This window comes from Grampus griseus, assembly GCF_964374135.1.
Source record: "Grampus griseus genome assembly, chromosome: 1".
In the NCBI taxonomy this organism is placed as follows: Eukaryota; Metazoa; Chordata; class Mammalia; order Artiodactyla; family Delphinidae; genus Grampus; species Grampus griseus.
The window spans coordinates 120106317-120121130 of NC_139017.1; positions in this window are offsets into that span (position 1 = coordinate 120106317).

Here is a 14814-nt window from a genome sequence, read left to right on the forward strand (position 1 = left end):
AAAAATTTGCATCATCTGACTTTAGATACAACAAACTTAATATCTATTCTTTGGTTAACTGACTGTACAACTGTAAGGGAGATAGCCTTGAAACTAGATATTAGATAAATCTTCAAAGAGTTTTGCTAATGTTATAACTAGTTTGTTAGGGGAGGTTTGGTCATATTATATTTTAGTTTTCTTCCAGCGGTTCTCATTTCTCACTGAAAATTGTAGTTGTAATGCTACATAGCTTTCGTAATTTTATTTTTTCAAAGTTGGTATAAAACAAATGGTTGATTTTTCTTCCATATTTCCATAATTACTGTCTTAAAGCTACAGTGGAAGAAAAATCAATTGCATATGAGTGTTCTACACAAAATAATGGATTCAGAAGGTGGGCCAAGGAATCAATTTGCTTTTGAAAGTGTTTGAATAAGGAAAGGGGGAAAAAGAGTTCTGTATACATAAATTCAAATTTTTATAGCCAGGGAATTAACATTCAACTTATTTTACTATTGAAATTTATCTGTGTTCTCTCTCTACCGTTAATTTACCTACAGTGTTCATTCATTCATTCATTCAAAATTCAGCAAATGTTTATTAAGTGACCATTACATGACAGGAACTTCTAGGAACAAGGGATACATTAGTGAACAGATCAGTCAGTACTCTTGCCATAATAGACCTTAAAATTGAAGATTCAAGTTCATTTTAGGAGGGAAGGCTTTTCGTACACCCTTCACTCCTAATATCAGTTGCATCATAGCTCTTTCCTTACCTCAAAGAAATGTTTGAAAATTCAGCACAATAGAACCAAATCTATTTTTTAATTACCAATGTTTGGGACTCTGGTTTTTAAAGCACATATTTCTATTGTAAAAGAAAATAAAAATAGGGTCTCTGAGGTACAAGGAAGAAACCTGGGATGGTACAATGTAAGGAAGAAGAACATATAATGCTTAGCATATGAGGTCTAAGAAATCAGGTTCAGTGGAGGCTCCAGCATATGACCTTGGATCCAGGATCTCAACAGTTAACTTTTAGATGGAGTGGCATTCATCTGTGTCCAGGACTTTGCAACACTCCTCTGAGAATGCTGCTAGGAGCAGTCTTAAAATACTCTCTGTAGTTTATATATGTCCCTCTCTGTAATTGGAGAGAGCAGGCAGAGCAGGTTTAAGAGCCCTGAGTTGTAACAATGTTTAGTAACAACCCCTTGTGTTTTCAGTAGAGATAGCTGCTAAGTTGTATTGTTCTATCTATGGCTCCAAAACTTATCAGCTAGCTGTGAGATGTTTTGCAAGTTACTTAACATCTCAGTTCTTCAGTTCCCTCAAATGTAAAGTGGAGATAATAATAATATCTTGCTAGTAGTGTTGTTGCAAAGAACATATGAATTGTTTTATATATATATATATATATATATATATATATATATATAGCACTTACAATGGAGCCTATGACATGGCTAGTCTTAATAGATATTATAATATCTTCTTGCTCCAAAATATGTGTATAGATAATAACATTAATTTCAAAGAGTTGACATTTTGTAAGAAATGTTACTTACCTTCATTATGCTTTTCTTCCCTCCTTCACAGCTCCTGCATCTAATCCATTTTTGAGACTTTTGAGTCCTCTTAACGTTTCTAGCTCCATAGCTGATAACATATCAATGGAATGAGCCATCCAGCAATACCTTGAAAGTATGAGAGAAGGGACAAAATTATAATTGACCATTCACAGAGATCAATGGTAATTCTACTCTAAACCTGTGGTAATTGTGTCTCCTTAAAATCTTTCCAGAATTTTTTTCAAATAACAACATAGCAGCACTGATATTTGCAACATCCAGTTTCTGGGTGGATTTGAGGATTCTTGCACAATGTTTTATCGTTCAACCATATTTTAAGGAAAAAAGACATATCATCATATGCTATTTTATATATATCAGGCACATTTTCCAGAATTCTATAAAATAAATCTCTTAATTGGTGATAATAGATAGGTGATGCAGATGCCATGTAAAATTACTTACATTTTAACTTCCCTTATTATTATTTACAATTAAAATCAAAAGTTAAAATGGTAAAATTTGAAGCCTTCATTATATCTCAGTTTTGTGTCCAGTATTGTTATTCCTGTATCTTGGCTTCAGAAGGTATGCATAAATGGATCCACATGATTATATGTGTTCAGTGTTAGCAGAAGATATGTTTACAAAGTTAATTGCCATTTAATTGTTTTATTGATATATTGAAGAAAATGTATTCCTCCAATTAATGTTTAATCAGTCTCTTGAAATAAACTGAGAGAGAAAATTTGTTATTTTAAAAAAGCAAAAAAAACCCAGTTGGTTATTTATTAAGTGTTATATATGATGAAAGCTACAGTAGTTAGAAATTATGATTTCTTCATTAGATTTATTTTATTTATAAAGATTAATTCTTTCTTTAAAAAAAACCCTAATTTATTTAAAAATTGCATTTGAAATACCTCTTCCACCCATGAAGAAGTAATATAGTCCAGAATTACCTCCCATTATAAACAAATGGACAAATGGACAAGATATTTAAAACAAGTGTTTTCAAATATTAGACAAAGGCAGAACAGGATTCTGATTCCTGAAACAAAGGAAACTAAGGTGGAAAGCTCTTCAATCTCCTCAGCTTTCTTCCTAAAGGCAATCTCTGGACCACAGTGAAGGCAAGAGAACCCAACAAAACATGGCAATTTGGGTGGGTTGAGGAGACACAGATTAGAGTTTGGAAAAAAGGAGGTATCTAGGTTTTGCTGGTCAGACTACCAAGGATCATACCAAGACAGAGAAAGAATGCTAGAAATCTGCTTAGTATTTCCCTAGAGTATTTGGCTGAATATCGGTCTACATACACAAAGAGTAAACATTTAGGAGGCCAAACAAAAACAGCTCAACAGGGCCTTGAATCATTCAAGTAAGTTCCCAATGGCCAGAGAGAAGAGACCTCAGTAAACCGGAAGATATTCAGTAGTGAAAACAGAAGAATTCCTTGAGATTCTTGCATGTGTGGGTGTATATTTTCAAACAAACTTGGAACGTTTTTAGTCATTATTTAAAAAAAAAATTGTCTCTACTTCTCTCCTCTCTTCCTAGGATTCTAAATATACATATATATAAACAGTATGATATTTTCTTTCAGTTGACTGAGGCTATGCTTTTTTATTTCTTCTTTTTCAGTCTTCTTTCCCTCTGTGCTTTAACTTGCATAATTTTATTTCTGTGTAAAATATCAGTTAAAAAGGAAAATAATAAGAGCTTCCCTGGTGGCTCAGTGGTTGAGAGTCTGCCTGCCGATTCAGGGGACACAGGTTCGTGCCCCGGTCCGGGAAGATCCCACATGCTGCAGAGCAGCTAGGCCCGTGAGCCACAGCTGCTGAGCCTGTGCATACGGAGCCTGTGCTCTGCAACGGGAAAGCCCACAACAGTGAGAGGTCTGCGTACCGCAAAAAAAAAAAAAAAAAAAAGGAAAATAATAATACAGCAGGTCAAATTAGAATTTTTCCCTGAAATATAAGTTGACAACAGCATAATTTATTAGCATAAATTTAAGTATTAATTAATCAAAATAAACTATATAATGATCACAATTGAAGCATAAACATGATTTGATATTTTTTGACAATCACCCACAATTTAAATCTTAGCAAGCTAGATAACTATGGAGCATTTAATATGAGCTAGGTGTTCATGTGGCCACTAATAAACAGAATTGAAAAAGAGAGAGAGAGAGAAAGAAAGGAAGAGAGAGAGGGAAAGGAACGGAAGGAAAATAAAGGAAAGGAAAGGAGAAGGAAAAGGAGGAGAAGAAGAAGGAGGAGAAAGAAAGAGAGGAAACATGAGAGGAGGAGATGGGAAAGAAGAGGCTAGAAGATGGGAAAACTGCATTAATAGCCTTTCCTCATTATCAACATCATTCACCAGAATTTTTTAAGGATGAACCTACATTAACACATCATAATCATGCAAAGGCCATAGTTTATCTTAGGGTTCACTCCTGGTGTAGTAGATTCTGTGGGTTTTGACTAATGTATAATACATTTCCATCATTTTATTGAACAGAGTATTTTAATGGCCTTAAAAATCCTCTGTGCTCCGCCTATTATCTCTCCCTCACTCCACACACCCCTGGCAACCACTGAACTTTTTAGTAACTCCATATCTTTTCCTTTTACAGAATGTCATATAGTTGGAATCATGCATTATGTAGCCTTCCAGAATTGGCTTCTTTTACTTAGGAGTATATTTAAATTTAAGGTTCCTCCATGTCTTTACATGGCTTGCTAGCTTATTTATTTTTATCGCTGAATAATATTCCATTGTCCGGATGTATCACAGTTTATTTTTCCATTCACCTACTGAAGGATATTTCAGTGGCTTCCAAGCCTTGGCAATTAGGAAAAAAGCTGCTATAAACATCTGTGTGTAAGCTTGTGTATGCAAATAAGTTTTCAATCCTTGGGTAAATACCAAAGAGTGTTATTGCTGGATCTTATGATAAAAGTATGTTTAGTTTTATAAGAAACTGCTGAACTCGCTCCCAAAGTGGCTGTACCATTTTGCACTCCCACCAGCAATGTATGAGTGTTCTTGTTGTTCCACATCTTCACCACCATTTAGTGTTGTCAGTGTTCTGGATTTTGGCCATTCTAGTAAGTATGTAGTTGTATCTCATCATTATTTTATTGTATATTTCTCTGATGACATATGATGTAGAGCATCTTTTCATATGCTTATTTGCCATCTGTATATCTTCTCTGGTCAGGTGTCTGCAAAGGTTTTTGGTCCTTTTTTTTTTAACTAGGTCTTTTGTTTTCTTATTGTTGAGTTTTAAGACTTCTTTTTTTATATTTTGGATAATAGTCCTTTATCAGATGTATCTTTTGCAAATATTTTCTCCCAATATGGCTAGTCTTTTCATTCCCTTGATAGTCTTTCACAGAGCAGATGTTTTTAATTTTAATTTAGCCCAGCTTATTAATTATTTATTTTATGAATCATGCCTTTGGTATTACATCTAAAAAAGCATCACCATACCCAAGCACATCTAAGTTTTCTCCTATATTATCATTTAGGAGTTTTATAGTTTTGTATTTTAATTTAGGTCTATGATTCATTTTGAATTAATTTTTGTGAAGGGTGTTAAGTCTGTGTCTAAATTATTATTTTTTTAATGTGGATGTATAGTTGTTCCAGCACTACTTGTTAAAGAGGCTGTCTTTGCTCCATTGTATTGCCTTTGTTCCTTTGTCAAATATCAATTACCTATATTTTTTAGACCATCTTCTGGGCTCTTTATTCTGTTCCATTGATCTATTTGTCTATTCTTTCATCACAACACCAAGATATCTTGTTTACTGTAGCTTTATTGTAAGTCTTTACTTTGGGTAGTGTCAGTCCTTCAACTTTTTCTTCTTCAATATTGTGTTGGCTGTCTTGGGAGTCTTTCCTGTCCCTGCAAACTTTAGAATTAGTTTGTTAATATACATATAAATAACTTGATGGGATTTTTAGTGTGATTGACTTAAATTTATAGATCAAATTGGGAAAAACTGATATCTTGACAATATTTAGTCTTCTCATTTATGATCATAGAATATATTTCCATTTTAGTTCTTTTATTTCATTCAGCAGAGTTTTGTAGTTTTTCTAAAATAGATCTTGCATACACTTTATCAGATTTATAATTAGGTATTTTAGTTTGGGGGGTGCTAAAGTAAATTTTATTGTTTTTAATATCAAATTCTAATTGTTCATTGATTGTATATAGAAAAGCTATCGATTTTGGTATATTAATCTTTCTTTTTTAACATCTTTATTGGAGTATAATTGCTTTACAATGGTGTGTTAGTTTCTGCTTTGTATATTAATCTTGTATCCTGAAACCTGGCTATAATTGCTTATTTGTTCCAGGAATTCTTTTGTCATTTCTTTAGGACTTTCTACAAATATAATGATATCATATGTAAACAAAGACACTTCTCTTCTGTATGCCTTTCATTTCTTTTTCTTGTCTTACTGCATTATCAAAGACTTCCAGTACCATACTGAAAAGGAGTGAGAGTGGCTTCCTTGACTTATAACTTTTTTAGTGGGAAAACTTCAAATTTCTCATCAGTAGTTATAGAGTTTACAGTAGGGGTTTGTTCGACGGTCTTCATCAAGTTGACGAAGTTCTCCTATATTTCTAGTTTATTGAGAGTTTTTAATCATGAATGGGAATTGCATTTTGTCAAATGTTTTTTCCACATCTACTGTTATGATCATGTGATATTTCTTTTTAGCCTATTCATGCAATGGATTAAGTTAATTGATTTTCAAAGCTTAAACATTTTAAGGGATAAATTCCACTTAGTCATAGTGTATAATTCATTTTATACATTGTTGGATTCAACTTAGTAATATTTTGTTGAGGATTTTTGCATTTATGTTCTTGAGAGATATTGGTCTGTAGTTTTCTTGTAATGCCTTGCTTAAGTATTCGGATAATGCCAGCCTCATAGAATAAATTAGGCAGTATCCCCCCTGCTTTTATCTTCTGAAAGAGGGTGTAGAGAATTGTTATTATCTCTTCCTTAAATGTTTGGTAGAAATCACCGATGAACCCATCTGGATATGGTGCTGAAGTTATTACTTAGTTATTCAATTTTTTTAATAAACATAGGCCTATTCAGATTATCTGTTTCTTCATGTGTGAGTTTTGACAGATTGTGTCTTTCAAGGAATTGGTCCATTTCTTCAAAGGTATCAAATCTGTGGGCTTAGAGTTGTTCAAAGTATTACTTTGTTATCCTTTTAATTTCTAGGGGGTCTAATTAATAATTTACTTCCTCTCTGTCTCTCTCTCTCTCTCTCACTCTCCCTTCTTTTTTCCTCTTAGTTAGCCTAGTCTGGTTCTAACACTTGTTGATTTTATTGATCTTTTCAGAGAACTAACTTCTGGTTTAAGTAATTTTCTCTATTGATTTCCTATTTTTAGTTTTCATTGATTTCTGCCCTAATTTTGATTTTTTTAAACGGTCCTCTGATTATTTTAGATTTAATTTTCACTTCCTTTTAGAGGTTTCTTCTTTTCTAATATATGCACTTGATACTATAAATTTCCCTTTATGCACTTTTTGTTGCATCCCACACATTTTTGAAGATTCTATTGATATACCCTATAGTCCAGAGTTTCTTTCCTCAGCTATGTCCAGTCAATTAGCAGGCCCATCAACTGCATTCTGCTTTTCTGTTGTGGTATTTTTTATCTCTAGCATTTACTTTTCTTCTTTCTTAAGATTTTCAACCCTCTGCTTACACTGGTCATCTACTTTTGCATGTTGTCTACTTTATTCTTTAGAATTCTTAACATAGTAATGATATACTTTGTTTTAAATCACTAGTCTGATGATTCCAAAATTCCTGCCCTGTCTGGTTCTGGTGCTTGCTTTGTTGCTTAAAATTGTGGGTTTTTTTACCTTTTGGTATGACTTGTAACTTTTTCTTTGTAGCCATACATGAGGTAATGGTAAAAGGAACTGATGAAAAAAGGCTTTTAATAATGTGGTGGTGAGGTGCCAGGGAGGTGAAGTGTACCATAGTCCTATGATTATGTCTCAATTATTTAGTGAGCTTATGCTTCTGGACTATAAACTTTACAAATATGTCTCATCTTTTTTCTCCCCTGGCTTAGGGGTGCAGGATGGCTAGAGTTGATTAGAGTTGGATATTTCCCTTCCCCACTTTAGTTAGATTCTGATAATACTCCAGGTTAGATTCTGGTTAATAATTTTTTCTGATACCAGAGGTTGTTAAAAAGGACAGTCTATTTAAAATATACTCTGGTATATTTTAAAACGGTTTGTTTTCCCTCCTCCTGTCAGAGGCCCAAGGGATTTTCTCCAACATTTGCTATGGGAACCTGATGGAGCACTTGGAGGTAAATATCACAGTATTTTGTAGGCTTCCAAAAACTTCCCCTGGTGTTTTTAACTCTCGGACTTGTCCATACTGAACCTCCAGCAATTTGTCTATTACACTTCAGACTTTCCTACCCCAGCACTGGTTTCCAGAACAGTTTCTGCTTGTGAGTCTTTGCTCTGGTAAGCCTTAATGACCTGTATTCACCTGCCTCTCTCTCCAGTCTTGGGGGCAGCAATTTGCCCTTTGTCTTCCCCTCTTTATGGATGCAGGAAGTGTTAATTTTATAGTCTGTTTAGCTTTTTACTTGTTTAGATGGAGTGGTAACAACCAAGCTCCTTATGTGTGAAACTGCAGTATGCATATTTTAAGCTCTCTCTCTCCCTCCCTCCCTCTCTTTCTCTCTTTCCATCCCTTTCTTTCTCTCTTCACATCCTTCTCTCACTCCCTTTCTTGTACGCAAAAAATACTTTTCACAGAAAGACTTTTAAAACTGCTTAGTTTGGAACACGATATCCAAGGAATATAATTACTCACCATCAAATATTTTTTGAATCCATCATCCTTTAAATAAAGTGTATATATAATAGATATTACACACACACACACACACACACACACACACATACACACACACATATATATATATATATATATATATATATATATATTAAATTCAGGTGACAGGACAGAAGGCCCCTGGTTTCAGCTCAGTTTCTTTACTACATTTAAATAAACAACAGAACCAAAAAATAGTGTAATTATCTGTCTAGCAGACCTACCAAGGTGATTATCTTTAGACTCTATTTCACTATAGAGACATTTTACTCAAAGTGTTGCTAATGGACTGGTGGCCTCAGGATCAACTGGTTGTAGGACAAATAATTATGCTCCAAAGATATCCAAGTATAATCCCCAGAATCCATGAGTAAGATATATGACATGGCAAAAGAGATTTTGCAAATGTTATTATACTAAATTAACATCCTGGATTATCCTGGTATGCTCAAAGTAATCACAGGGATCCTTACAAGTGGGAGGCAAGATTGTAAGAGTCAGAGAAGAGAATATGACTATGGAAGCAGAGGTAGATGCGATGCAAGGTGAAAGATGCAAAGTGAAAGAACACAAACAAAAGCTGAAAAAGGTAAGTGAACAAATATACACCTAAAGCCTTCAGAAGGGATGCAGACCTGCAAAAAATTTGTTTTTAATTCTCTGAGACTGATTTTGGGCTTCTGATCTCTACAACTATAAAATAAAAGTATATTGTTTTAACCCAGAAGTGTATTGTTTTAATCCATTATGTTTGTGGGAGTTTGGTATAGCAGCAATAGGAAACTAATATACCCAATTTGGAACTGATTAAAAATGTTGTGTTTCAAGCCCCACTTCAGACTTACCAAATAAGAATCTGCATTTCAACAGACTATCTAGCAAATTTATATGAACATTAGAGTTTGAGAAGCAATTCTTAGCATTGTGATTTTTCTTTTTTTTTTTTTTTTTTTGTTCATTACAGTTTTATTTATTTTATTTTTTTAATTAAAAAACCTTCTTATTGTAGTGAAGCATATAACATAAAAGTTTCCATTTTATCCATTTTAAGTGTACAAATCAGTGGCATTAATTGCACTCACAATGTTATGCAACCAATGATCACTATTTCCAAAATTTTTTCAGCATTGTGATTTTTCTTAAACTTGGATCAAATGATTCATTTACCCAAATGAAAGACTCCTTTAATCATATTGATCAGCCACTTGTCAATTTATTAAAACTTTAGAAATGATAACGTAAAGCCATTTAAAATCAATGAGAATATTATTGACCCAAATGTTTCTTCTGTATGCAGATCCAAAGTACTTATTTTAATTTCCTTACTACCTTGGATACACTGAACTTTTTAACAGAATTGAATAACAGGGAGCTATAGAAAAAAAAAAAAGCACCTTTCAAACATTTAGATGTTTCATCTGCATGGACAGATCCCTAATTAGCTAGATATTTTTTCCCTTTTGATTCAGATGTTTTGTCATTGTAGTTACAGTCTAACTTAATAGGTAGCTCTTGTTATTTTTTAGGTTTCAAACTAAGGGAAGAATTACATCATTGTAATAGAAAATAATCTCTAGTTTCAATTTTATTGCAAGACAAGCAGTTAATTCTCAATAACTATCTGTTGACAATAACAATGCCATATTTGAACTGCAACCACCTTTGACTATGTATGTGCTTGGACTAAATGGTTATCTAGACATTTTTTCTATCTGACCCTTACATTTGGCATTCAGCACTATGAAATAACATGGTGATAAATATTGACTTCAAATAATTATGTTAGGCAACCATTGACTGAAACCACCTGCCTTGGCCAGGCACGATAATAACTGCTTACATGAGTTGTCTCACAACAGGAGGTTCTGATAAGGAACACTGTACTCCTGCCAAAAACTAACCGGGAGAATCCAAAAGGAACCAAAAGGAGGGAGGAGACATCAGCCCATAATATGTTCTTCCAGCCTCCCAGAAAACTTAATGCTGGAATCCATCTTGGTTGGGAGATGCATATGCCACTAGGAAGAACCTTGAGTCAGACCAAATACAGGCACAAACAAGATGATTGGCCAGAGAAACCCAGAAACTTAACCCTATTACCATGAAACCTGAGAATGTGAACCACGTGGCAGAGCAGTTCTCCTGCGTTCCCTTAAACTATTGCTCTCCACCCGGGCGCCCCTTCCTAATGAAGTCTTTTGCTTTGTCAGTACTTGTGTCTCCTTAGACAATTCATTTCGAAGTGTTAGACAAGAGCCCAATCTGAGGCCCTGGAAGGGTTTCCCCCCTCTGGTAACAACTACTTTGACATAAGAATTGTGTTTGGAGTATCAAATTACCTGTCAAAACATGTTAGTTCTTCTATCCAGTAAAAAACATTTGTGTCTTTTTTTTCTTTTCTTCACAGATTATTCAGGTATAATTGATAAACTGTACATATTTAAAGTATAAGATGGTTATGTTTTGAATGGTATACACTCATGAAACTATCACCAGAATCCAAAATTAAGATAATAAACATATATCCATTACTCTCAAAAGTTTTCTTGTGTCTCTTTGATACCCCCTGCCCAACACCTTCAACTCCAAGTTGTCCATTTTACTGGCATAAAGTTGCTTGTAGTAGTCTCTTATGATGCTTTGTATTTCTGCGGTGTCCATTGTAAATTCTCCTTTTTCATTTCTAATTTTATTGATTTGAGTCCTCTCCTTTTCATTCTTCATGAATCTACTAAAGTTTTATTAATTTTGTTTAATCTTTTCAAAGAACTACCTTTTAGTTTCATTGATCTTTGCTATTGTTTTCTTTGTTTCTATTTCATTTATTTCTGCTCTGATCTTTATGATTTCTTTCCTTCTACTAACTTTGGGTTTTCTTTGTTCTTCTTTTTCTAGTTGCTTTAGGTGTAAGGTTAAATTGTTTATTTGAGATTTCTCTTGTTTCTTGAAGTGAGATTAAGTTGCTTTAATCTTCCCTCTTAGAACTGCTTTTGCTGAGTCCCATAAGTTTTGGGTTGTTGTGTTTTTGTTATCATTTTTTTCTAGGTATTTTTTGATTTCCTCTTTAATTTCTTCAGTGATCTCTTGGTTATATTGTTTAGCCTCCATGTGTTTGTGTTTTTTACAGTTTTTTTTTTCCTGTAATTGATTTCTAATCTCATAGCATTGTGGTTGGAAAAGATGCTTGACACAATTTCAGTTTTCTTAGATTTACTGAGGCTTGATTTGTGATCCAAGATGTGATCTATCCTGGAGAATGTTGTGTGTGCACTTGAGAAGAAAATGTATTCTGCTGCTTTCGGATGGGATGTCCTAAAAATATCAATTAAGTCTATCTTGTCTAATGTGTCATTTAAGGTTTGTGTTTCCTTATTAATTTTCTGTCTGGATGATCTGTCCATTTGTGTAAGTGGGGTGTTAAAGTCCCCCACTATTATTGTGTTACTGTCAATTTCCCCTTTCATGGCTGTTAGCATTTGCCTTAGGTATTGGGGTGCTTCTATGTTGGATGGATATATATTTAAAATTGTTATATCTTTCTCTTAGATTGATCCCTTGATCTTTATGTAGTGTCCTTCCTTGTCTCTTGTAACAGTCTTTAAAGTCTATTTTGTCTGATATGAGTATTGCTACACTAGCTTTCTTCTGATTTCAATTTGCATAGAATATCTTTTTCCATTCCATCACTTTCAGCCTGTTTGTGTCCCTAGGTCTGAAGTGGGTCTCTTGTAGACAGAATATATACAGGTCCTGTTTTTGTATCCATTTAGCCAGTCTGTGTCTTTTGGTTGGAGCATTTAATCCATTTACGTTTAAGGTGATTATTGATATGTATATTCCTATTGCCATTTTCTTAATTGTTTTGAGTTTGCTTTGAAAGTCTTTTTTCTTCACTCCCTTTTTTGTTCTCTTCTTTTCTGTTTTCTGCCTAGAGGATTTCTTTAACATTTGTTGTAATGCTAGTTTGGTGGTGCTGAATTCTCTTAGCTTTTGCTTGTTTGTAAAGCTTTTGATTTATCTGTCTAACCTGAATGAGAGCCTTGCTGGATAGAGTATTCATGGTTTAAAATTTTTTCCCTTTCATCACTTTAAATATATCATGTCACTCCCTTCTTGCCTGTAGAGTTTCTGCTGAAAAATCAGCTGATAACCTTATGGGGATTCCCTTGTATGTTATTTGTTGATTTTCCCTTGCTGCTTTTAATATTTTTTATTATTATTTAATTTTTGTTTGTTTGGTATGTGTCTCAGTGTGTTCCTCCTTGATTTATCCTGTATGGGTTCTCTGTACTTCCTGACTTGGGTGACTATTTCCTTTCCCATGTTAGGGAAGTTTTTTGACTTTAATCTCTTCAAATATTTTTCTCAGGCCTTTTCTCTTTTTCTTCTTCTTCTGGAACCCCTATAATTAGAATGTTGGTGCTTTTAATGTTGTCCCAGACGTCTCTGAGCCTGTCCTAATTTCTTTTCATTCTTTTTTCCTTATTCTGTTCCATGGCAGAGATTTCTACCATCCTGTCTTCCATGTCACTTATCCATTCTTCTACCTCTGTTATTCTGCTACTGATTCCTTCTAGTGTATTTTTCATTTCAGTTATTTTATTGTTCATCTCTGTTTGTTTGTTCTTTAGTTCTTCCAGGTCTTTGTTGAACTTTTCTTGTGTCTTCTTGATCTGTACCTCCATTCTTTCTCTGAAATCTTAGATCAACTTTACTATCATTACTCTTAATTCTCTTTCAGATAGATTGCCTATCTCATCTTCATTTAGTTGTTCTTGTACATTTTTAACTTGCTCCTTTGCTGCAACATATTTCTTTGTCGTCTCATTCTGTCTAACATACTGTGTTTGTGGTCTCCTTTCTGCAAGCTGCAGGATCATAGTTCCTCTTGCTTTTGGTGTCTGCTCCTTGGTGAGAGGTTTGTCCAGAGGCTTGTGCCATTATCCCCTTGATAGAGGGTTTGACTAGTATTGTGGTGACCAGAGCCTGCCCTAGATGTTGATTAGGGTCTTCCCTTTGCTCTGTGGTTGTCACTGCCCAGTCAGATGTGGGGGTCTGCTCCTTAGTTGTTGGAGTAGAGGCCTCCAGATCTGTTTCTTAGCTGTGATTCTGATCTGTGTTATGAAATAGGCAGGATTGGAGCAATCTCACTGAGAGAGAAGCCACTGAGTATTCCTCCTCTGGAGATGTTCACCTGTGAATGTGCTTTGATGTGTTCCCTTTAGCCTGTTGTGTGGTCTCACAAAGTACACTGTTGTTGGCACTGCTCTCAGGTCCACCTTAACTCTGGGTATGCTGGCAATTGACCCCAGTGACTCTCACACATTGTTTTCCCCAGCCACTGGCACAGATCCACTGAAGTCAGGTTCTAGGACTGCAGTAGTCAAGCACCTGGACCCATTGTGGGAGGTATGGAGGTATTTCAGACTCTGGCCTGGCCCAACCCCTGTGTGTACATGTCCATTAATGCCCCAGATGCTAAAGCCAGACCTGTCTCAGCTACAGGAGCACTTGTTGTCATTTCAGATGTTTCACAGGTGTTGAATTTAGGAAGCTGTCAGTGGAAGTGTAACTCTGCATTTCATGCAGCCGTGAAGAGAGATTTCAGCTCTTCTTCCTTAGTCACAGAGTGCCTGGAGCTCAGCTGTGGTTTCAGCCTCTCCTCTGGGGGAATTTCCTAGTGGGGAAACTATCTGTGCAATCCTGGGACAGCAGGGTGGTTTCTGGCACCCACTGATGGATTTCCTAGTCACTGAAGCTATCCTCACCCTCCTGGGACAAAATGGGTAGGTCCTGGAGCCTGCTGGCTGAGTTTCTAGTGGCTGGAGCTGTCCACGCCTTTCTGGGTCAGCAGGGATGGGGTGTGACATCTACCCACAGGTCTGGAAGAGAGGTGGCCAATGCCCACCTCTGGAGCCCAAGATGGCAACTGTGACCCACACCCACCCCTGAAGCTCCTTTGGGCAGTGTCCTATTGCCTGGGAGTGCTCACAGGGAAGGAAGTTCTTATGGTGGTCTCGTCTCTCTCCCTGTGTGCCTCCCAATAATGGTGACTTGCCTCTCTGGCAGACACAGGCTTCTTCCTAGTACATCCTCAGTTGCCACAGACTAACTGCTTCAGGCTGTTTCCACACCTAATCCTGGTCCTTTCCCTGGGACTGAGCTCCAGAGTCTGAGTTTCAGCGTCTGACCCCCCACCCTCACTGACAGAAGAATGTCTCAGGTTGGGGATCACAGGGTTGTGGTGCCAACCTTCTGGGCAGGTTACTCTCTGTTTTGCCTTCCAGAAAGCAGTTGCTGCTCTCTTCTCTTAGGCTCTGAAACTCCCCCTCTGT